General features: G+C 47.3%; 1 protein-coding gene across 3 annotated transcripts in view; it reads left to right on the plus strand.

Annotated features, from left to right (window-relative positions):
- Positions 1–22,742: 22,742 nt before the first annotated feature.
- Positions 22,743–22,919, plus strand: part of fancc (FA complementation group C) — a 202,852-nt gene continuing 202,675 nt past the window's right edge. For 2 of the 3 annotated variants that reach the window (XM_038804799.1, XM_038804801.1), the window contains exon 1: positions 22,743–22,826. The gene's annotated coding sequence lies outside the window, so the exon portion shown is untranslated. The remainder of the gene's footprint in view (positions 22,827–22,919) is intronic. The other variant, XM_038804800.1, reaches the window with a different exon arrangement.

Genomic DNA, 22,919 nt, shown 5'->3' on the forward strand with positions numbered 1-22,919 from the left:
CCCACCCCACACACACAGCCGCACAGATCTATAAATATCTAAACACACAAACCCACACACATATACATTAAAGCATTGCTGCATAACTCACACGATAAAATGAAAGGATGGAGCTCTAGGACATTATGTTTGACTTGGACCCTAATATATTATTAAATGAGTTCACCACAGAGCTCACAGAAGAAGAGATTATCCTATAAAATATTTTTTTTAAATTGGAAAATTTACCTAAGCCAACATGTTCATGTGACTGCCAATAAAATGACTACAACAACACAAGTTAAAGGTACACATTCACAGTAACCAAAAAGTAGAACAACTACTCTACAGAACTGCGAGTATATAAATAAAAATAATGTTGCCTTATTTAATGACTTCCTATATATTCTGTACAACTGGAAATTAAATACAATCATACCATTCCTCTAAGGGAACAAAATTCCATACTAAATAGATCTTTTCTCTTTTGACATTGCAGACCAGGGATAGTTGTGTTGTGACAAACTTGTACGACATGTGTCAGACCATCAAATGGCATTTTAAGCAGAACAGTCAACTAATTTGGGCTGAAGTTGAATTGTCAGAAATGTGAACGGAGCAAAATTAAATCTGCGTTCAGGTACTTACCGTTCCACTCCACAGCCATTTCCACCCACTGCCATTTTAGCCTCAGTGGTTTTGCATTTGGGACAGACACCAGCCATAGATAAGATAGGGTCTTATGAATTTAATTTATTCTGTGTCCTATGCTATAGTTATAACCTTAACAGGATTTTAGTTCAAAATTGTCAAAGTGCTACCCAACATTGGACCACTAATAAAACCTAGTAGGAGTAGTCTCTCAGATGCTCTAAGTGAGCCTCAGATGACTGGGTTAAAGTATCGCTGCTTCTGGATTTTCTAGATAGCTCCTTTCACTTGTTCATTATTACCCTCTAAACTGTTTTTCCTTAGCATGGGGTATTATTATTAATTTAATTTAGCTGGAGGAACACTAGGGTGTGGTGGAGTAGCAGCAATAGCCTCAGCAATCAGAAGGTAACAAGTGGAGGAAGCTGACCAAAGGCGACCGTACTTGGAGCACAGGGTGTTACAGGGCAAGAATCATTTTCTTGGATTAATTTGAGGAAAAATGCAGAAACACGCTATGTTCCTTCATAAGGCTGTTGCAAACTTCTGCAGATTCCTTCAAGAGGGCCTGCTGCCCGGTGGATCTGGGGAGCATGCTTTACCAATAGCTCTCAAAGTAACTGCAGCCTTTATATGCTTCACCACTGGTTCCTTTCAAGCTTGGACTGGGCACATTAATCATATATCTCAGCCTGCAGTATACAACTGCATGAAGCAGGTCATCAAAGCTTTGTTTCCAGGGCTAAGTATTAATAATAATAATATTTCATCCCCTTGTCCATTTACTTTGACAAAAGGAGAGAACTCAGGGGTTTGTAGCAGCGCCCGTCTTCCTTGACATACAGAGACTCACTGATGCCACACATATTGCTATCAGGACATCAGAACATGAGCCAGCAACATTTAACCAGCCACAGGAATGACATTATGCGTGTTGATATCAGGTACCCAGGGTGATGCTGTGATACATTTATCCTGAGGTTGTCTATCATCTGTCCAAAATCTTACCTTGTGTGCAATAACAGAATAACTACTGGGGAAGGAAAATGATTTTCCCAACAGGTGATGACTAATGTTAGTCCTGTGCAAACCCACCATTCTCAAGCAACACAGATATACAATTGGATTGGGTAGCTCTATCAAAAAAACAGGGATGAAACAACCTCCTTCCGTGCTGTATTGCTGTGTTTCTATGAAAATCACAGTCAGAAAACCATCATGCCATAGGGATGCTGAACAAAGATTTAGGTATCTCATCTGATCAGGGATTCTTACAATTGGCCTCAGATAGATTTTCCTGTATTGTTGTGGTGTGCTGCAGATTGCATAACCTCACATTACAGAGAGGCCTGCATTTGGAGGAGGCAATTAGCTGCAGTCCTTATTGGACAATGAAGAGCAGGGGGGAGGAGATGAACAAGCAGAGCGAATGGCTCACATCAATGTCTTACAGCAAGACATATGAAGGAGAGAACAGCTCATTTTTATCAATCATTCTTCTGTTCTGGTCGTTTGTGCACAGGACATATGCAGAGCCCCACTAGGTTAACTATTTGGTTACACTCTTCCTTTTATCAGAGCCTGAATTTTACCCTTGGTTGTGAAGGCTCGGCTGTAGACTGTTGAATATTGGCATTCTTGCTGGCACTGTGATGGGTATTGATTGATGGAGTAGCGAAGGAGCAGATGTGCAGAAATCTGAAAGAAGTCAATGTGTACCATTTTCATTATGTCACTGCTACTCCTGGGGCTCAGCATTTCCAAAAATCTGAAGGAGAATAGACAAAATAGCAGAAGGTATTTTATTCCTTCAATTTCCACCTCCTTGGTTCATAGTCTGCCAAGATGGGCACCTATCTCTACAAGGTGGAGCACAGAACCTGCACGGCAGAAATCTGATCTTCCAAAGCTTCAAAGCTTGCAAAAGTGGACTCCTGTTATGAGCATCGGGTGCCAGCAAACCTGGAGGTGGCTACATGACAGGATAGATTGCAGAGTACTGATATTGTGCAAGATGACACTACACAGGCTGAAAGTGAAGTCCTTCATACTCTGAGCCATGGTTATGAAACTCCTTGGCAGGCATTCCAGTACCTGTATATCTGCCTATGGTAGGTTTTTTTCCATGGCCAAGCCTATGGCATCCTCACTTTTGTTCTCCTCAGTAGAGCTGGGAGAGGACTTCACCATCTCTTTCAACCACCCATGTTTGGGCCTAAAGGGTGCTGTTACATGCTCTGGGGATAACTGCTTCCTCCTTGCCCTCGCTTTCTTTACTATGATCTTCAGAGAAGCATCTGAAAATTGAGGGAAGGGGTGGAGGGCAGACCCTTCATTTCATCTATTTTGTAAAAAGGTCTTTCAGAGTGAAAATGCCTGTGGGGATTCCAGCTTGCTTCAAGGATGCAGTTCCATTTTAAGAATGTCTTGACAGTTGTGTCAGAAATTGCATAAAGTTGTGTGGCAGGCTGTCCAATTCACAATGTGACTGGGAGTGAGGTCTGCTAATTATACTAAAATGAGATCCAGGAGTTAAAATTGAAGATCTCACGTTGCCAACATCATGGGGGCTTCTCACCTATGCTTCTGCACCACCATCACTACCACTGCTCGCAACGTCACCCCCTCAACCCCGCCCCCGCCCCACCCACCCCGCCACTCCCACCCCACCAGTTCAAGTTCTGAATTAAAGTTGGAGGTCTATCTTTTATGACAGTTTGAAAATGAGACGTTTCTGGTGCTTTGCCAGGTAATTCATGCCAATTCTATGATGCATATGATGAATATGAAGTTAAGAAATTTGGAATTATAATGTCCTTTGTAATGATGGGTATTGATTGATGGAGTAGTGAAGGAGCAGACCTGCTGACATCCTGAAAGAAGTCAACGTGTATCATTTTCATTATGTCCTGGGGCTCATCATTTCCAATAATCTGAAGGAGGACAGACTGCAGGTGATAATTTGTTCCTGTAATGCTTTGTTTTACAATTAGCTGTGAAAGGAATTATTGAATTGTACAAATTGAAATTTAGTTGAAAACAGAATTTATTCCTCAGTACCATGAGAAGAAGTAAGCTAGAATAAGCAAGCCAGTACAAACTAGAAGTAAACAACTGTGTAGTGAAACGAGATAATCAGAGATCTGCCAAAAATTTCTCTTGGTAGCCTCTTGTAACATTCCTAACAGAAAATCCCTTTTCCTTTGTAGTTAGTTAGAACCACAAGTCATTGCACTCAGGTTTAAACTTAACTTCAGTGGAACTATCTATCAATATCAGATTAATGATTCAAGTTTCTAATTTTGGCACTGCTTGAATCCTTTAGGTTCAAACATTTGGGTGGAATTTATCAGCTGTTCACACCGGCAGGATGTTCCGGTCCCATCCCCGTCTCGGGTTCCCCGGCGACAAGGGTTGCATTCAACAGGAAATCCTGTTGACAACGGCGGGACCAGAGAATCCTGCTGGCAGTCCCCCTCCGACGCCAAAAACCACGTGGAGGGTTGCCTGATAAATCCCTCCCTTTGTTTCAAAACCAATTCATTACAACAAAATCTAATCATTCAAAATTTGGTAACAAATAGCTAAAATAAATAAATATACTTTTAAATATTGCTGGCAAAAGAGACATGTTGTCAAAACATTTTGCTCTGCACTCATCAGGACCAGCACAAGAGTGGTAAATTTCGAAAGAACAACAGTTTGTACTGCATGAGAAAAGGGGTGCTGTTTGATTGGTAAGTCGGTTCCAATTGGTTGAGATGCTGCCTGGTGAATGCACCAGGCAGCAATTGTTCCACCTCTTTTGTTTATTCAAAACAGGTGCAATGTCTGGACAGAGGGCAGGTCCCTGTGTATGAATATATATAGCTGTGGTGGTATGATTTGCATAGCTGTCTGCCATTGGTGCAGAACCATTGGCCCTGGTCGGTCATGTGCCTCTCGACCGATTGGTTGAGACCAGTCATGTGACGGCTCTCCGATTGGTCGAGAGGCTGAGTTAACCACGCCTCCATACCGAGGTATAAATAGTCAGAACGCCCGGCGGTCATCCATTTACTGTAGTCGACCGCAGGGCTAAGTTCTAGCTTATTAAAGCCTAACTTTTGTACAGCAACTCGTCTCGAGTTCGGTTGATGGCTCATCAATTTAATAAGCTAGATTTTTGAAGATGGAGTTCCGGGTCAAGCCCGAATGCCTCCGCATCAGCCCGCAAACTCAGAACGCTTCAGAAATTTTTCAACATTGGATGGCATGTCTCGAAGGATACCTGGAGTCTGCAACCAGCCCCCCCACCATGGCACAGAAGCTTCACATCCTCCACTCCAGCGTGGGCACAGCAGCCTACGCGATGATCAAGGAAGAGAAAGATTACGATGCGGCCATGCTTAAGCTGAATGGACAGTTTCTTAAACCAGTCAACAGAGTATTCGCCCGACATCTGCTGGCCACCAGACAACAGCTCCCCGGTGAGTCATTAGACGATTTTTACCAGGCCCTCGCTGTCCTGGGGAGGAATTGCTCCTGCCTCCAAGTTTCAGCCACGGAGCACATGGAACTGCTGATCAGAGACGCTTACGTGGCTGGGATGCAGTCTGCCGCTATCCGCCAGCGGATGCTGGAGAAAGACGACCTCAGCTTAACTGAGGCACGGACTCTCTCCACCTCCCTGGAGGTCGCCGATTTAAACGCCCGCGCCTCTGTCCCCAGCCGCGCTGCACCACCCTGGGCCTCCTTGCACGCTTCCCCACTGCCATCCGCCGCTCCCGACCTCCCTCAGGCCTGCGCCGCGGGACGCCCCGACAAGTCCACGGGGCCCCGCTGCTATTTTTGTGGGTTTGCGAAACACCCTCGCCCGCGCTGCCCAGCCTGCTCCGCCCTCTGTAAGAGCTGCGGGAAGAAGGGCCACTTCTCCTCCGTCTGCCAGGCCAAAACGGTCGCTGCTGTACCGCGCAGCGACCGGGGATCCCCCCCTCCGGGCCCTTGCTGGCCCCTCCAGTACGCCGCGCCGATCTCTCACCCCCCCGCCCCCAGGCCCCTGCGCCCGGCCTGCGCGCCTCTCTCTCTCCTCCGGGCCCTTCCGGGCCCCTCCAGCGCACCGCGCAACTCTCTCCTCGCCGCCCCCGGACCCCTGCGCCTGGCCTACGTGCCTCTCTGCCCCCCTCCCAGTCGCTCCGGTCGGCTCGCCGGTACCGCTAACTCCGCCCCCCTCAACCACGAGGGCCCCGCGGGCGCCGCCACCTTGGGGCGCCGACCCCACGTGCGGATCCTGGGTGCCGCCATCTTGGGGCCCCAACTCCACGTGCGGGTCCTGGGCGCCGCCATCTTGGGGCCCCGACTCCACGTGCGGATCCTGGGCGCCGCCATCTTGGGGCCCCAACTCCACGTGCGGGTCCTGGGCGCCGCCATCTTGGGGGCCCGACTCCACGTGCGGGTCCTGGGCGCCGCCATCTTGGGATCGTGACTCCACGTGCGGATCCTGGGCACCACCTTCTGGGACTGGCACGCAAGGTTCTTCCAGCATCTACTCGGACGACGACGACGACTATGGATCTTCTCCACGGCTCGCGGCCATTCAGCTCGACCAGTCACGTCCACGCATGCTCGCCAAAAAGACAACGCTGATCCACCTCAACTGCCACGAGACGGGCTGCCTGCTGAACTCCGGGAGCACGGAAAGCTTTGTTCACCCTACCACGGTAAGACGCTGCGCGCTCCCTGTCCATCCTGTAAAACACAAAATCGGGTTAGCCTCAGGTTCGCACTCCGTCCGCATCACCGGCTGCTGCATCGCGGACCTCACGGTCCAGGGGAAGGTTTTTAAAAATTATAAACTCCTTGTCCTCCCTGACCTTTATCACCGGCACTCCTAGGACTGGACTTCCAGTGTAACCTGCAGAGCTTGACCTTCCAATTCGGCGGCCCTATACCCCCCCTCACTGTCTGCAGCCTCGCGTCCCTCAAAGTGGACCCCCCCTCCTTGTTTGCTAATCTCACCCCCGATTGCAAACCCGTCGCGACACGGAGCAGACGGTACAGCGCCCAGGACCGGTCCTTCATCAGGTCCGAGGTCCAGAGGTTGCTGAAGGAAGGGGTCATCGAGGGCAGCAACAGTCCCTGGCGAGCCCAAGTGCTGGTGGTCCGGACTGGGGAGAAAAACCGGATGGTCATCGACTATAGCCAGACCATCAACCGGTTTACGCAACTGGACGCGTATCCTCTCCCCCGTATTTCCACCATGGTAAACGATATTGCGAAATACAAAGTCTTCTCCACTGTGGACCTTAAGTCCGCTTACCACCAGCTCCCCCTCCGCGCGAGTGACCGCAAATACACCGCGTTTGAGGCAGATGGGCGCCTCTACCACTTCCTTAGGGTTCCATTTGGTGTCACAAATGGGGTCTCGGTCTTCCAATGGGAGATGGACCGAATGGTCGACAAGTACGGATCACGGGCTACCTTCCCGTATCTTGATAATGTCACCATCCGCGGCCACGATCAGCAGGACCATGACGCCAACCTCCAGAAATTCCTCCAAACCGCAAAACACGTTAACCTCACATACAATAAGGATAAGTGCGTGTTTAGCACCGACCGTCTAGCCATCCTCGGCTACGTAGTGCGTAAAGGAGTGATAGGCCCCGACCCCGAACGCATGCGCCCCCTGATGGAACTCCCTCTCCCCAATACCCTCAAATCCCTCAAACGCTGCCTGGATTTCTTCGCTTACTACGCCCAATGGGTTCCCAATTACGCTGACAAGGCCCGTCCCCTCATTCAAACCACGACCTTCCCGCCGTCGACAGAGGCCTGCCAGGTCTTTAGCCGCATCAAAGCAGACATCGCAAAGGCCACGATGCGCGCCATCGACGAGCCCCTCCCCTTCCAGGTCGAGAGTGACGCATGACAAGTAGCTCTGGCGGCCACCCTGAATCAAGCGGGCAGACCCGTGGCCTTCTTCTCCAGAACCCTCCAGGCTTCCGAACTCCGCCACCCCTCTGTGGAAAAGGAAGCCCAGGCCATAGTCGAAGCGGTGCGACATTGGAGGCACAATTTGGCCAGCAGGAGGTTTACCCTCCTCACAGACCAACGGTCAGTAACCTTCATGTTTGATAATGCACAAAGGGGCAAGATTAAGAATGACAAGATCTTACGGTGGCGGATCGAGTTGTCCACGTACAACTATGAGATCTTGTATCGTCCTGGAAAGCTCAATGAGCCTCCTGATCCCCTGTCCCGCGGTACCTGTGCCAGCGTGCAGACAGACCGCCTCCGCTCCCTCCACGCAGACCTCTGCCATCCAGGGGTGACCCGCCTACACCATTTCATTAAGGCCGGCAACCTGCCTTTCTCCATCGCCGAAGTCAGGACAGTAACCCGTGACTGCCACATCTGCACAGAGTGCAAACCGCACTTCTACCGCCCCGAGCGCGCACACCTGATCAAAGCATCCCGCCCCTTCGAACGTCTCAGCATTGACTTCAAGGGGCCCCTTCCCTCTAACAACCGCAACATTTACTTCCTGGCGGTAATCGACGAATACTCCCCCTCCCCCTTCGCCATTCCCTGCCCCAACATGACCACATCGACCGTCATTAAGGCCCTCCTCTCCATCTTTTCCCTGTTCAGCTACCCCGCGTACATACACAGCGATCGGGGGTCCTCATTTATGAGCGACGAGCTGCATCAATTCCTGCTCAACAGGGGCATTGCCTCTAGCAGGACGACCAGCTATAACCCCCGGGGTAATGGACAGGTTGAGCGGGAGAATGGTACCATCTGGAAGACCATGCTACTGGCCCTCCGGTCCAGAGATCTCCCTATTTCCCAATGGCAAGAGGTTATCCCCGATGCCCTACATTCTATCCGCTCACTCCTCTGTACCGCAACAAATCAGACACCTCATGAACGTCTTCTTGTTTTCCACAGGAAGTCGTCCTCCGGATTCCCTCTCCCGACGTGGCTGGCCGCCCCCGGACCCATCTTGCTCTGGAAGCATGTGCGAGTGCACAAGTCCGACCCGTTGGTGGAAAAAGTCCAGTTACTCCACGCTAACCCGCAGTATGCGTATGTGGAGTACCCCGACGGTCGGCAGGACACGGTCTCCCTCCGGGACCTGGCACCCGCCGGCGTGCAGCCTTCCCCCCCTTCACCACAGACCCACCCTGTTTTTTTTCCCCCCAGCGCCCCACCCAGGCCACCCCTTCCCCATCCATGGCGTCTCCACAGCCAGCTCGGGCGACGGAGACTGTTCAAGCACCATCGCTCCCGGACTCCAGGACATCAGCGGAACCACCACCATCGGCTGAACCGACGTCACCTACTCCACTGCGGCGGTCTGCCAGAACGTCACGGGCCACGAAAAGACTGATCGAATCGATTTAAATTACAACAGCTCCATGGACTTTGTTGGGACTTTGTGTACTATTGTTAATTGTCTGGGCCAGTGGGAAGCCAAAAAATGTAATAAAAAAAAAGAAGAGAAATTTTTTTTTCTCTCTCCCTTCTCCTGCTGCTACTCATACCACAAGTTCTCTCCTCCTCCCCCCCCCCCCCCCCCCCCGCCCCCCCCCCCCCACCCCGCCCCGGCTCTCGTTGATACCCCCCCCAGCTTCTTTCTCCGCAAGGGGTGAATGTGGTGGTATGATTTGCATAGCTGTCTGCCATTGGTGCAGAACGCCGGCTTACCATTGGCCCTGGTCGGTCATGTGCCTCTCAACCGATTGGTTGAGACCAGTCATGTGACGGCTCTCCGATTGGTCGAGAGGCTGAGTTAACCATGCCTCCATACCGAGGTATAAATAGTCAGAACGCCCGGCGGTCATCGATTTACTGTAGTCGACCGCAGGGCTAAGTTCTAGCTTATTAAAGCCTAACTTTTGTACAGCAACTCATCTCGCGTTCGATTGATGGCTCATCAATAGCTTCTAGCAAGCATAAGTGAGCCACATTGTGAGCCTGACTGATAATCTCAAATTATTAGTAAAATTCTTAGCCCATTCAGAAAATGCAACTCAATCACAGAATCACTGAATCTACCAATAGATGTTATGTTCTGAATTTTCAAAGTACATGTTGGTTGAGTATAGTCCGTACTCTGCCTATTATGAACAGCCAAAGGACATGCTGTTTGATACAACCTGCCAGCCATTGGGACCTATGGCCTATGAAGCAGGAATTCCAATGGCACTGAAACATATATACCACATGGGCACCCTGTTCCCTTGGTTTCTGTAGCTATGACTCATCTTTTATTCTCTCACTCCACAGTATAAATATTTCCCACTTTTTCAGTCTTTTAGCTTTGACAAAGCGTCACCTGGACTCGAACCGTTAGCTCCCTACAGATGCTGCCAGACCTGCTGAGATTTTCCAGCATTTTCTCTTTGTTACCACATTACACATTTGTGTGGCAGGCAGAATGTCTTTTTGGCTTGATGGCTGCATCCTATCAGTGGAAAACCCTACTCATGTTGTAACCATATAAGCATGCAACAGCTTGTTCAGATTTTTGAGATACTTTACCCTTTCAGGGTAATTTGAGATAGACTGGGCATTTTCAGCTCTGAAAGTTTATATGTCCCAATGATGGCTGTTGAAGTCAGTGTCCGTCCCTATTGAAGGACATGAAGCTAGGAAAAGTGTGGCATGGTGGCACAGCGGTTAGCACTGCTGCCTCACAGCGGCAGGGAACCGGGTTCAATTCTGGCCTTGGGTGAATGTCTCTGTGGGGTTTGTACATTCTCCCTGTGTCTGCTTGGATTTCCTCCAGGTGCTCTGGTTTCCTCCCACAGTTAAAGATATGCAGGTTAGGTGGATTGGCCATGCTAAAATTGCCCTTTAGTATCTAGGGATAGGGCAGGAAGTGGGCCTAGCTACGTAGGGTGAGTTGATATAGACTCAATGGGCCGAATAGCCTCCTTCTGCACTGTAGGGATTAGTATAGATTCTTTGGATGGAAAAGATGGAGGGATGGTTCTGTTAATTTTTGATGGTATTAGCACAATAAGGATGGATGAAGAAAATTCAGGAAACCCGGATATAGAAGTGGTTTGGGTGGCGATGAGAAATAGTAATGGCAAGAAGTCATTTGTGAAAACGATGTACTGTCCCCCTAACAGTAACCCCACAATGGGATGGGGTATAGAGGAGGAGCTAATGGGAGTGTTGTGTATCAGAGTAACACAATTGGCTGGTGTAAGATCACATTTTACTCAATGATGTCATCGGAATGTTTCACCGGCTTTTGTGGAGTTCACCATTGTACTCTGTTTGAGCAGCATATTGTAAATGAATCCCATGCGCTATATTATATGCACTCGACGTGTGCCATCTCTGATTCTTTCTCTTTGTGGCTAAAGCAAAGAGTATAACAAAAAAGAAATTGTAGATGAGATCTGGGCTGTAAAAAAAGGAGAAAAAGAACTTTAGATAACATTCTTGTGATCATTGCCGGAGATCCAGGCCCATACACCATCGGGAGTGAGGTCATGAGAAATATCGGCAACTTCCAAGGCAAAATCATCGTTGTGGCAGTGAATTAAATACTTGGACACCATACAGTTTGTAGCAGAGTGTCGGCGAATCATCTTGTCGACCATGACAGCTGCTAGTCCAAGTGAAAGGGTTTTTAAAAGACGCTATTGGAAAACAATGAATTACCGGGGCTTACTTCAAATAAAAGATCAAAGTTTTCAGTACACTCACTGTTGTAGTGGGTAGAACTGTGTGGATTGCACATTGATGCAACCATCAATTCAGAGAGTAGATGTAAACTGTGGCTTTAATCGAAGCCGCACGTACACCTCGTTCACAGGCCTTACATATAGATGCTTCAGCATCGCGAGGGCATCTGCGTAAGTGGAAGCTTCCTCAAATTGTACAGAGATTCGATGGCTCACCCGGGCATGGAGGAGGCTCAGCTTCTAATTGTCGGAGACGGAAGACGAGGAGGAGGCGGCGAGGTAGGCCTCAAAACAGCGGAGCCAGTGCAAAAAATCTCGTTGGCCTCCGCGGCCTGTGGGTCGAGTTTCAGTCGGTCAGATTTGAGGGCCGATTCCATAGTGGTTTTGTAGTCGATTAAATTGATGCGACCATCAATTCACGGGAAACAGAGAGTAGATGTGAACTGTGGCTTTAATCGACTAGAACAGTGCCTGCCTGTGACTGCTCTGCTACTGAGAGCCGCCTTCAGGGCTACTGCTCTTTATACCTCCCCTCAAGGGGCAGAGCCAGGGGCAGAGCCCACAAAGGCACCAACATAATACATTCCATGTAATATCGTACAATGGTCCAGAGGTGGAGCCCACATGGGCAACAGCGTGATACAGTGACATACATGGTGAATGGTTAATGCAATACGTTCACCACACACACGAGACACTGAAATAGGCGGAGAGAGCACAAACCTACGGGGTTGCGACTCTGCAACCCACTGCCAAGGAATCGATAGATAGTCACAGAAACAGATAGCCTGCTTGTGTGCTGTGGGTTTGTCTGCTTTATAAAGAGAAATAATAAATGGCAAGGAAGACAGACTAAAGACTGAGGAGCACAGATCAGGCAATACAATCCAAAAATGGAGGGGAGAAAAGGCACCATGGATCCCCTTGATGAGGAGGAGAAGAAATGGAAATGTTGAGAGGAAAGGTTCCAGTCGTTCCTGAAGGTCAATCAGACACCAGCAGACCTGCAAACTGCAAACTTTCTCAGCTCAGTTGGGTGGAAAGCTAAAGATTTAGGACACTCAGCTAAACAAATCATATGATGAATTAATGACTTTCTTGCAGGAACATATCTCTCTCCGTCCACGATTAAGAGCTGAAAATTCGACTTTCACCATCATGCACTAGAGGAAGAGGAAAACATTTCACAATTTGTTGCATCATTGTGAAAGCTAGAAAAGTACTGTGAATTTGGGTAGACTTTGGATGGTACACATTGCAACCGATTAGTTTGTGGCTTCAGGAATGAAGCCATCCAAAGGAAATTATTGACTGAAGATGCATTTACCCTGAAATCTGCTATAGAATTTGCAACGGCTATGGAACTCACTGGCGTTCGAGCAGTACAAGGAGATCAGCAATGATTTTGGTTCTGCCCAAATTAATTGGGAACACGATTAAGATGGAAGTGGATAGGGACGTTGCAGTATAATTTATACCCGAATCAATACACCGTCATAAATTGAACTATCTGGCAGTGCAACCATCTGATGTGGTCTTGAGGACACATACTGAAGAGGTTGTGCTGCTGAAGGGCTTCATCAAGTTGACCCTGGAAGTTAACGAGCAGAAAGACATAGACATAGACATAGAATTTACAGTGCGGAAGGAGGCCATTCAGCCCATCGAGTCTGCTTCAGCCCTTGGAAAGAGCACCCTACTTAAGCCCCACACCACCCTATCCCCTTTATCCCCGTAACCTTTTTGGACACTAAGGGCAATTTAGAATGGCCAACCCACCTAACCTGCACATCTTTGGATTGTGGGAGGAAAGCGGAGCACCTGGAGGAAACCCACACACACACGGGGAGAGCACGGGACTCCACACAGACAGTGACCCAAACTAGGAATCGAAGCTGGGACCCTGGAGCTGTGAAGCAACTGTGCTAACCACTATGCAACCAAGCTGCCCTCTTAACATTGCCTCTTAATGTGCAGAACTATGCAGGCTAAAATGGGGTCACGGGGATAGGGCAAGGGAGTGGGCCTTGTAGGGTGCCCTTTCAGAGGGGTCAGTGTAGACTTGATGGATTGAATGGCCTCCTCCAGAACTGTAGGGATTCTATGGTTTTAAGAAAGTCAGACAAGATGCTTAAAGGCTAGATCAGTGCTCTGTGCAATCAGATCCAAGGTTGAGGCAGAATTAGAATGGCTGGTCAAAATGGTAGTCCTTGAACCTGTTAACCATGGGTAATCGTACCCATGATGAAAAAAGATGGATCTGTATGCATTTGTGGAGATTTTAAAGTCACTATTAATCCTGTACTGTGTGCAGAGCAGCTATGGGCACTGCATCTTAGGAAGGACATTTTGATCTTGGACGGAGTTTACCTGGACTATGGGAGTTAAGTTATGAGGAGAGAATTCACAAATTAGGCCTGTTTTTGCTAGAATTTAGAAGGTTAAGGGTTATCTAATCCAAGTATTTCAGAAATTAACAGGGAAAGACAATGTTTTTCTAAATTCACCTCTCTGTTTTAGAATTCCCCTTATATTTAAGAACAAAAGGGCCAATATTCTAAAACGGCGAACAGGGAACTCCCTCCCTGACTCCAGTACAGGCCTCTGTGAGTGCTATTCGGGTCAAACTCTCCTTTCAAGTTATCCCCCGGTATAACTCATACCTTCACTGAAGAATTTTACTTACTTACCCCTTAATAGCATCGATGTCCCGGGTCCTGCGTTCTTAAGGAAGTGAAGTAAGCTAATAACCACTTTTTCAGGTTAAATTATTTTATTATTAACATACTCTTTTCTATTTCATTAAATTAAAAACATTATTTACTTTTGGATGTTGTCTGGTTGGTTGTTGAGGCCTTCAGACTCTCTCTCTCTCTCTTTCTCTTTCAAGTCTCCTGGTCATCTCTCCTGGTGCAGTTTTCTCTTTTTCTCCTCTTCTGTCTTCATTGGCTGCTGCTCCCTCGCATTCTTCTCTTGGGCCGTCTGCTCTTCTGTCTCTCCTGCCGCTGGGCCGCTTCTCTCCTGGGCCTTCCCGCTCCTGGGCCGCTCCGCTCCTGCTGCTGCTCCTGCTGTCCTTCTTCCTTCTTCTGGTGCCGCTGGTGTTCTGCGCTGGTTTCTTTGTTCCTGTGTCCTGCCTCGTGGGGAGAGAGAGGGGAGGAGTCCTGGAAGCCCGCGCTGTTTTCTTTGTTCCTGTGTCTGGAAGCCCGCGCTGTTTTCTTTGTTCCTGTGTCTGGAAGCCCGCGCTGGCTGATCTCTGGCGCGAGATCGGGACCTCCGATAAGGATCGGACTTCGGGTCTTAAAGGGGCAGTCCATCACAATTTTTCAACAGCACGAAGAGATTTTTTAAAACTTTTTTCTTTTCCCTTTCTCCTGCTGCAGGTTGTAATAACCATTCTGATAGACTGAAATTGCTGCCCACAGTTTCTGTGCCCTTCAGCTGCCACCAACCTCTTGTGGGATCTTTCCCTGCACTCTCCCCGATCAGATATTGGCAGACCTCTATGTTTCAAATGACACATTCTGTATTTTCCAGAACAACAAGTATACAGAGATAAACTATTTCCACTGGTTGGCGATTCTAAAACTAAGCGGCATGGTCTAAGAATTAGGGCTAGACCATTCAGGAGAGATATTAGGAAGCACTTCACTCAAAGGATGGTAGAGGTTTGGAACTCACTCCCACAAATGGCAATTGATGTTGGATCAGTTGTTAACTTTAAATCTGAGCGAGATAATCTTTTGTCAAGCAGGGCCAATATGGAGCTAGGCCACAGATCTCATTAAATGGCGAGACAGGCCTACTCCTGTTCCTATGTACCCTCTGCCCTTGATTGATAACTTAATCGTTGGGTTGGCTGGAGACCAACACTTCTGTAAAATTGACCTCAGTGAAGCATATCTTCAAATGAATGTGGATCCAGATTCACAGCAGTTCTTGACGATAGTGACATACAAAGAGTTATTTTGATAGAAGACTACCATTTAACATCACTTCTGCACCAGCGTTGTTTCAATAAGCTATGGACCAAATCTTAAGTGGATTAGACAAAGTGCAGTGTTACGAAGATGACATCTTGGTTACCGGAAAGAATGAGGAAGAACATTCAGACAACCTTGACACCACACTCCAGAGATGAGAAGATTATGGATTAAGAGTTCAAAAAGGCAAATGTGAATTTTTCCAATCTTCAATCAAGTTTCTGGGCATGTTGTCGATGCCAAGGGACTGCATAAGTCACCTTCAAAAGTCAAAGGTGAGTCATCTGCACCTTAGAATGTGAACCAACTTCAATCTTTCTTAGGCTTACTAAATTATTACAGAAGGTTTGTCCGTAATCTGGCTACTATTCTAAAACCCTTACACAATTTACTGTGTCGAAATAAAAAGTGGACATGTGTGGAATCAATGTAAGAGAGCATTTGCAAGCCAAAGAGACTCTACTCCAGCCAGAAGTCATGATATAATTTGATATGATAGAGAAAGAATTCCTAGGAATAATTTTTGGCATAAAACAGTTCCACCAATTCATGTATGGGAGGAAATTCACTTTATTGTTGGACTATTGTCCACTAACAATGATTCTTGGAGCTCAAACTGGAATTCCATCAATGGTAGGATGCAGAGGTGGGCATTGCTCTTGACAGCACACACTTATATCGTCAGGTATCGTCTGTTAAGCCTTAATGAAAGCGCAGAGGGGCTTTCCGACCACCCTTACTCAATAGTTCATCGATAAGAAGTTTGTGTGGAAACATTTTCGACTTTGAGCAAGCAGATAACCTTCCTGTGACCACAGGACAAATTAAGAAGCATACCAGAAGTGATACAGTACTGTCAGAGATCATGGGCGGGATTCTGCCATTCGGCAGCAGTGTCCATGCCGTTGGAAATGCCGTCGTGTTTCACGACGGCGTGAACGGGTCGCTGGGATTCTGGCCCCTACAGGGGATCAGCATGGCGCTGGAACGATTCATGCTGCTCCAACCTCCCATCCCGGCGCGAACTGTTCACCCCGCCAACCCGCACATGCGCGGTGACCTCCATCAATGTGCCAGCCCCGACGCAACATGGCGTGGGAGTTCAGGGGCTGGCACGTAAGAAAATAGGACTGGGGAGCAAGAGGTTGGCCCACCAATCGGTAGGCCCCAATCGCGGGCCAGGCCCAATTGGAGGCCCCACCCCCCCGGGGTCGGAGCCCCCCCCCCCCCCCCCCCCCCACAGGCCGCCCCCCGACCCTGCGCGCAGAGTTCCCGCCGGCTGCGACCAGGTTGTGGACGGCATTGGCGGGAATCTGCCTTTTTAGAGTGGCCGCTCGGCCCAACCGGTCCGGAGAATCAACTGCTCGGCCGCGTAGAGCAGCCCGCAGCCGGCGCTGCTCCAAACGCGCTGGTGCCAATGGCACTGATTCTCCGCTCTGCAGAGAAATACGTTCCGGCGTCGGGGCGGCGTGGCGCAGTTGCGGGGATTCTCTGGCCCTGCGCGGGGCTGGGAGAATCCCGCCCCATGGATATGATGCTTCGAGGAAAGACTTCAGGAGCAAACCATGAGTTAAAGCTGTATTCCACGTGAAGACTTGAACTATCCGTACAGGCAGGTTGTCTCCTCTGGGGAATGAGAGTCATCATTCCATCACTACTAAGAAAATGCGTATTAAATCAATTACATGAAGGCCACTGCAGTATTGTAAAGATGAAGGAGATAGCCAGAAGCTATTTTTTGTGGCCAAAGGTAGATGGTAAAATTGAGGAGAAGGTGGTGCAAAAGTGCAAAAGTGCGCAACCTGTGATGATATGCATAATAGTTTGTACATAATGTTACACATGATCTCCGACCACTAGGTGGCATTGCAAACCCATCACGTCACCATGTGATCAGCGAGTTGGGAGTTGGCCATGCTGGGAGATCGATGTATTTACAGTTCCACGAGAGTTGTTTAGTGTTAGTTATTTGTTAGTTAATTAATCCTAGTTATCTTACCACGCAGTTTGTTCTATAATAAATTATTTAAAACTACATGTTCTGTACATAGAATGATACAGCGCAGTACAGGCCCTTCGGCCCTCGATGTTGCACCGACATGGAAAAAAAAACTAAAGGCCATCTAACCTACACTATGCCCTTATCATCCATATGCTTATCCAATACACTTTTAAATGCCCTCAATGTTGGCGAGTTCACTACTGTTGCAGGTAGGGCATTCCACGGCCTCACCACTCTTTGCGTAAAAAACCCACCTCTGACCTCTGTCCTATATCTATTACCCCTCAATTTAAGGCTATGTCCCCTCGTGCTAGCCACCCCCATCCGCGGGAGAAGGCTCTCACTGTCCACCCTATCTAACCCTCTGATCATTTTGTATGCCTCTATTAAGTCACCTCTTAACCTTCTTCTCTCTAACGAAAACAACCTCAAGTCCATCAACCTTTCCTCATAAGATTTTCCCTCCATACCAGGCAACATCCTGGTAAATCTCCTCTGCACCCGTTCCAAAGCTTCCACGTCCTTCCTATAATGAGGCGACCAGAACTGTACGCAATACTCCAAATGCGGCCGTACTAGAGTTTTGTACAGCTGCAACATGACCTCATGGCTCCGGAACTCAATCCCTCTACCCTCTACCCTCTACCCTCTACCCTCTACCAATAAAGGCCAACACACCATAGGCCTTCTTCACAACCCTATCAACCTGGGTGGCAACTTTCAGGGATCTATGTACATGTAGTTTATCATTCACTTCAGCCAGTCTACAGAACATGACATGATACCAGGATTGATGCTTTAACCAGAACTTGAAGAAAATTCGCACCACTGAAGATAACTCTAGGATCAGAAAGGAAACAAATCTTTGCGACTAACCTTGCAAGCTACTGGCATCTTGTGCTGAATGCATGGCAAAATTTCAAAGCCTGGAATGGAAGGTATCAAGGCACCTCCACAGCTTCAGCTAACCAGTAATGTAGAACATAGAACATACAGTGCAGAAGGAGGCCATTCGGCCCATAGACAGAAATTGGAGGCCCTTGTTCTGCAGACAGCTCAATGAGAGGCGTATTGCGTTGCTGCTCACTGTAGCAGGTCCCCAAGAGATCTTCAATACTTTTGCATTTGAAGATGAGGCTGACGGCAAAAAACTTTGAAGAACTGCTTAAAAGATTTGATCAGTATTGCTCCCCTAGAAAAAACGAAACCTTTGAGTGCTATAAATTCAGTATGCGCAACCAGAATGTGGGCGAGGCATTCAATAGCTTCAGCACACTCCAGTCATCAATAATATGAGACCAGATAGTTTCTGTATTCTCCAATAATTATGTGCTCGTGTGGCTACCACAGGAATCAGACCTGAAACTTGAAAGTGCCATTCAAATATGTCACACTAGTGAGCTTGCTGCAAAGCAGCTCGACACGTTGAATCTCCGTAGTTTTAGCGCGAAGGCAGAAGAGGTGGCATACGCCATTAGTGGAGTGACACAGCTGAATATGAAACGTGTTCTCAGTGCGGGCAGTCATTTTGAGTGGCCAACCCCATCTTCCATTTTGTGTCCACGATGTGGCAAACGGTATATGCCATGGCAATGCTCTGCTTATGGAAAAACATGTGCCATCTGTTATGGCAGAAATAATTTTGCAGCCCAATGTTATACAAGAAAAAGGCCTGAACAAACAAAGAATATCGGTACCATTAATGAGGTGTGTCTGGAGAACACAATCTTTGTTAACATAATCTCCAGCAAAGACAAGGAGACTCAAGATATATCAAACAAAGTATATTTGTTCCGATCTGCAGCAATACTGAATTGAAGGCAGATAATTATAAAAATAAATGGCACAGTAATAAAAGTCAAGCTTGACACTGGCGCGAGGGCCAACCTCATCAACCTGTCTGATGTTAAGAAGCTATAAAGTCAGTCAAAAAAAAGCTACCAGAATGGTACTATTGCGAGATTATAAAGGTAATGAAATCTCAACATTAGGCGCAGGTGAGCTCGAAGCATGGGTACACAACAGACCTCACACTGTACCATTTTCCATTGTGGACACGGACCGAGAGTCCATCATAGGAGCAGAAGGGAATGATGAAATGTAAAAAAGTAACTTCATGCTTGTAAATATTTTTCTTTACAAAGGAAAAGGGATGTGATGATATGCATAATATAAGTTTGTACATAATGTTATGCACGATCTCCGACCACTTGGTGGCATGGCAAACCCATCACGTCACCATGTGATCTGTGAGTTGGGGAATTGGTCGTGCTGGGGGATTTGTGTATTTGCAGTTGTTCCACGAGAGTTGTTTAGTGTTAGTTAATTTATCCTAGTTATCTTACCACGCAGTTTGTTCTATAATAAACTATTTTAAACTACATTTTCTGTAGTTTATCATTCACCCACAGCCAGTCTACAGAATATGACAGAACCTGCTGCCATTAGCCCTATTACACCCGTGGGAATGGCCAGAAGCGGCCTGGCAGATTATGCCAGACTGTTTGAAGAGTGTATGTGTAGTAATCCACGGGAGGCAGGAGTTCCGTCACCACACCAATATTTATTTACAATAACGATATTACAGGAGCAGCTCCAAACAGTGCTGCTAGCAGTCCAGTCAACATAAGACTGGCTCACAAAGCCTACACAGGTGCTTATATGGGCCCCCTCGATGAGCTATCATTGAGGGAGCTCATACTCCAATTGGCCAACCAATAAAGCTAATTGGAGTTCATTACAGCATGTTTCTCATTTAGTCATGCTCCCTTGAAATGGCTGAAGGTGCCATCATGAAGATAATGTCAGCATAGAAAACAATTGAGAGATTTACTGAAATCTTCAGCAGACTCAGTAACCTTGAACAAGTAGAGAGAGACAATGGACTGCAGTTCATTTTGCAAGAGTTTATACACTACTTGAAGGAGAACATAATTTAACATATCCCATCTGCCTCTTATCATCCTGCCACAAATGGGCTGGCAGAACATTTTGCACATGCAATGAAACATTCGTTGAAAGTATATAGAGGGCATGGTTCATTGTCTAAATGGTTGAGCCAATTCCTGCTCACGTACAGTAATATTACGCACTCAACAACCCAAGTTTCTCTGGTGTTGCTAATGGTTAGACATCAACTGGGCACAGCTTTCAATTTGCTAAAACCACCCAAGGCAAAAAAAAAAGGAGGAAAAACAGCAGGATTGTGTTAGGGTCAAGAGGTTCTGGCAGGGAACTATACAACAAGTGAAACGTGGATGCTTGCTACCATTTTAGCACAGACAGGACTGGTCTCCTACAGCGTACAAACCCAATATGATGTAATATGGAGCAGACAGCATTTGGCGACAAGAATCAATCTGCCAGAGACGGAATCGACAGAGAGTCCAAATCAAGTTATGCCAAGAAATGACTTGGATCTTCCTGAGAACCTGACACGAATCAAACCAATTGGGGAAAGCAGTACCTCAGTTGAGAACCAGACACCGAGTCAAGCTCAGAACACTATGTCGACTCTGGTTAAGACAACATCGGGAACATTCTTTTTGAATCTACCCTGTCTAATCCTGTTAGAATTTAGTACATTTCTGTGAGATCCCCTCTCACTCTTCTAAACTCCAATGAATATAATCCTAATTGATTTAGTCTTTCCTCATATGACAGTCCTGCCATCCCATGAATCAGCCTGGTAAACCTTCACTGCACTCCCACCATAGGAAGAGTGCAATGCAACAACATGCCAAGATTACTTTGGTGGCAACTTCTGCCCAGTAACAGTATCAGTACAAATGACCAAAAGAACAATGTCACAGAAACACCATCACCTCCAAGTGGAAGTACAAAAACTGAGTGGCTATAGTACTAATGCAAACCTTGTACAAAAAAGAACAAAGAACAAAGAAAATTACAGCACAGGAACAGGCCCTTCGGCCCTCCCAGCCTGCGCCGATCCAGATCCTTTATCTAAACCTGTTGCCTATTTTCCAAGGTCTACTTCTCTCTATTCCCCACCCGTTCATATGTCTGTCCAGATGCATCTTAAATGATGCTATCGTACCCGCCTCTACCACCTCCGCTGGCAAAGCATTCCAGGCACCCACCACCCTCTGCATAAAAACCTTTCCACGCATATCTCCCTTAAACTTTTCTCCTCCACCTTGAAATCGTGACCCCTTGTAATTGACACCCCCACTCTTGGAAAAAGCTTGTTGCTATCCACCCTGTCCATACCTCTCATAATTTTGTAGACCTCAATCAGGTCTCCCCTCAACCTCCCTCTTTCCAATGAAAACAATCCTAATCTACTCAACCTTTCTTCATAGCTAGCACCCTCCATACCAGGCAACATCCTGGTGAACCTCCTCTGCACCCTCTCTAAAGCATCCGCATCCTTCTGGTAATGTGGCGACCAGAACTGCATGCAATAATCCAAATGTGGCCTAACCAAAGTCCGATACAACTGTAACATGACCTGCCGACTCTTGTACTCAATACCCTGTCCGATGAAGGCAAGCATGCTGTATACCTTCTTGACCACTCTATCGACCTGCGTTGCCACCTTCAGGGTACAATGGACCTGAACACCCAGATCTCTCTGTACATCAATTTTCCCCAGGACTCTTCCATTGACCATATAGTCTGCTCTTGAGTTAGATCATCCAAAATGCATCACCTCGCATTTGCCTGGATTGAACTCCATCTGCCATTTCTCTGCCCAACTCTCCAATCTATCTATATTTTGCTGTATTCTCTGAAAGTCCGCCTCGCTATCTGCAACTCCACCAATCTTAGTATCATCTGCAAACTTGTTCATCAGACCACTTATACCTTCGTCCAGATCATTTATGTATATCACAAACAAGTGGTCCGAGCATGGATCCCTGTGGAACACCACTAGTCACCTTTCTCCATTTTGAGACACTCCCTTCCACCACTACTCTGTCTCCTGTTGCCCAGCCAGTTCTTTATCCATCTAGCTAGTACACCCTGAACCCCAATTCAAATCCCTCCAAAGTCAGTTGTAAAATTAATTAATTTAATAAATCTCTCATTTTCTGAACCTGCACTGGAAAACTTCACTGCAAATGCTTTCAGATTGTCCTAAAACCTCAAGCTGTTCAGCAGTTTCACTATAATATGGAAAGAAAATGTATTGCATAATTTATTCAGTTAACCATAAATGTGGTATTGGTATATTTTTCTCATCTGTATTTCTGTATGCTTGAGACTTTCTTTTCGCATATGTCCCAAGAAAACGAACGTAGTCCTGCAAACTTCCCCAAAACAGCAGTTATATGTAGTTCAGATTAATTTAACAGTGCTGTAAACTGGTTTAATTCCGAATACAGTGAAGAGTCTGCTGCAGAGTAAACTAGAAAGGGGTGGGTGTGTTTTACTGCTGCCGCCTGGAGTGGGTGGAGGCGGCAGCTGCCAATCAGAACTAGGCGGGAAGCTCGAGCGCCGGTTCCGGGTTCAGGCGCGCGCACACCCACCCACCCAGAGGCGGACAGTGGGTGAGCGGGTTTGCAGGTCAGTAACAATAACAATTGTACACACATTGCTGGCTACTTGTTTATTAGGATATAAAAGCCAAAGTTGTGCTTCCACTGAAAATACAAGCGT

Source organism: Scyliorhinus canicula, chromosome 8 (assembly GCF_902713615.1).
Source record: "Scyliorhinus canicula chromosome 8, sScyCan1.1, whole genome shotgun sequence".
Taxonomy (NCBI): domain Eukaryota; kingdom Metazoa; phylum Chordata; class Chondrichthyes; order Carcharhiniformes; family Scyliorhinidae; genus Scyliorhinus; species Scyliorhinus canicula.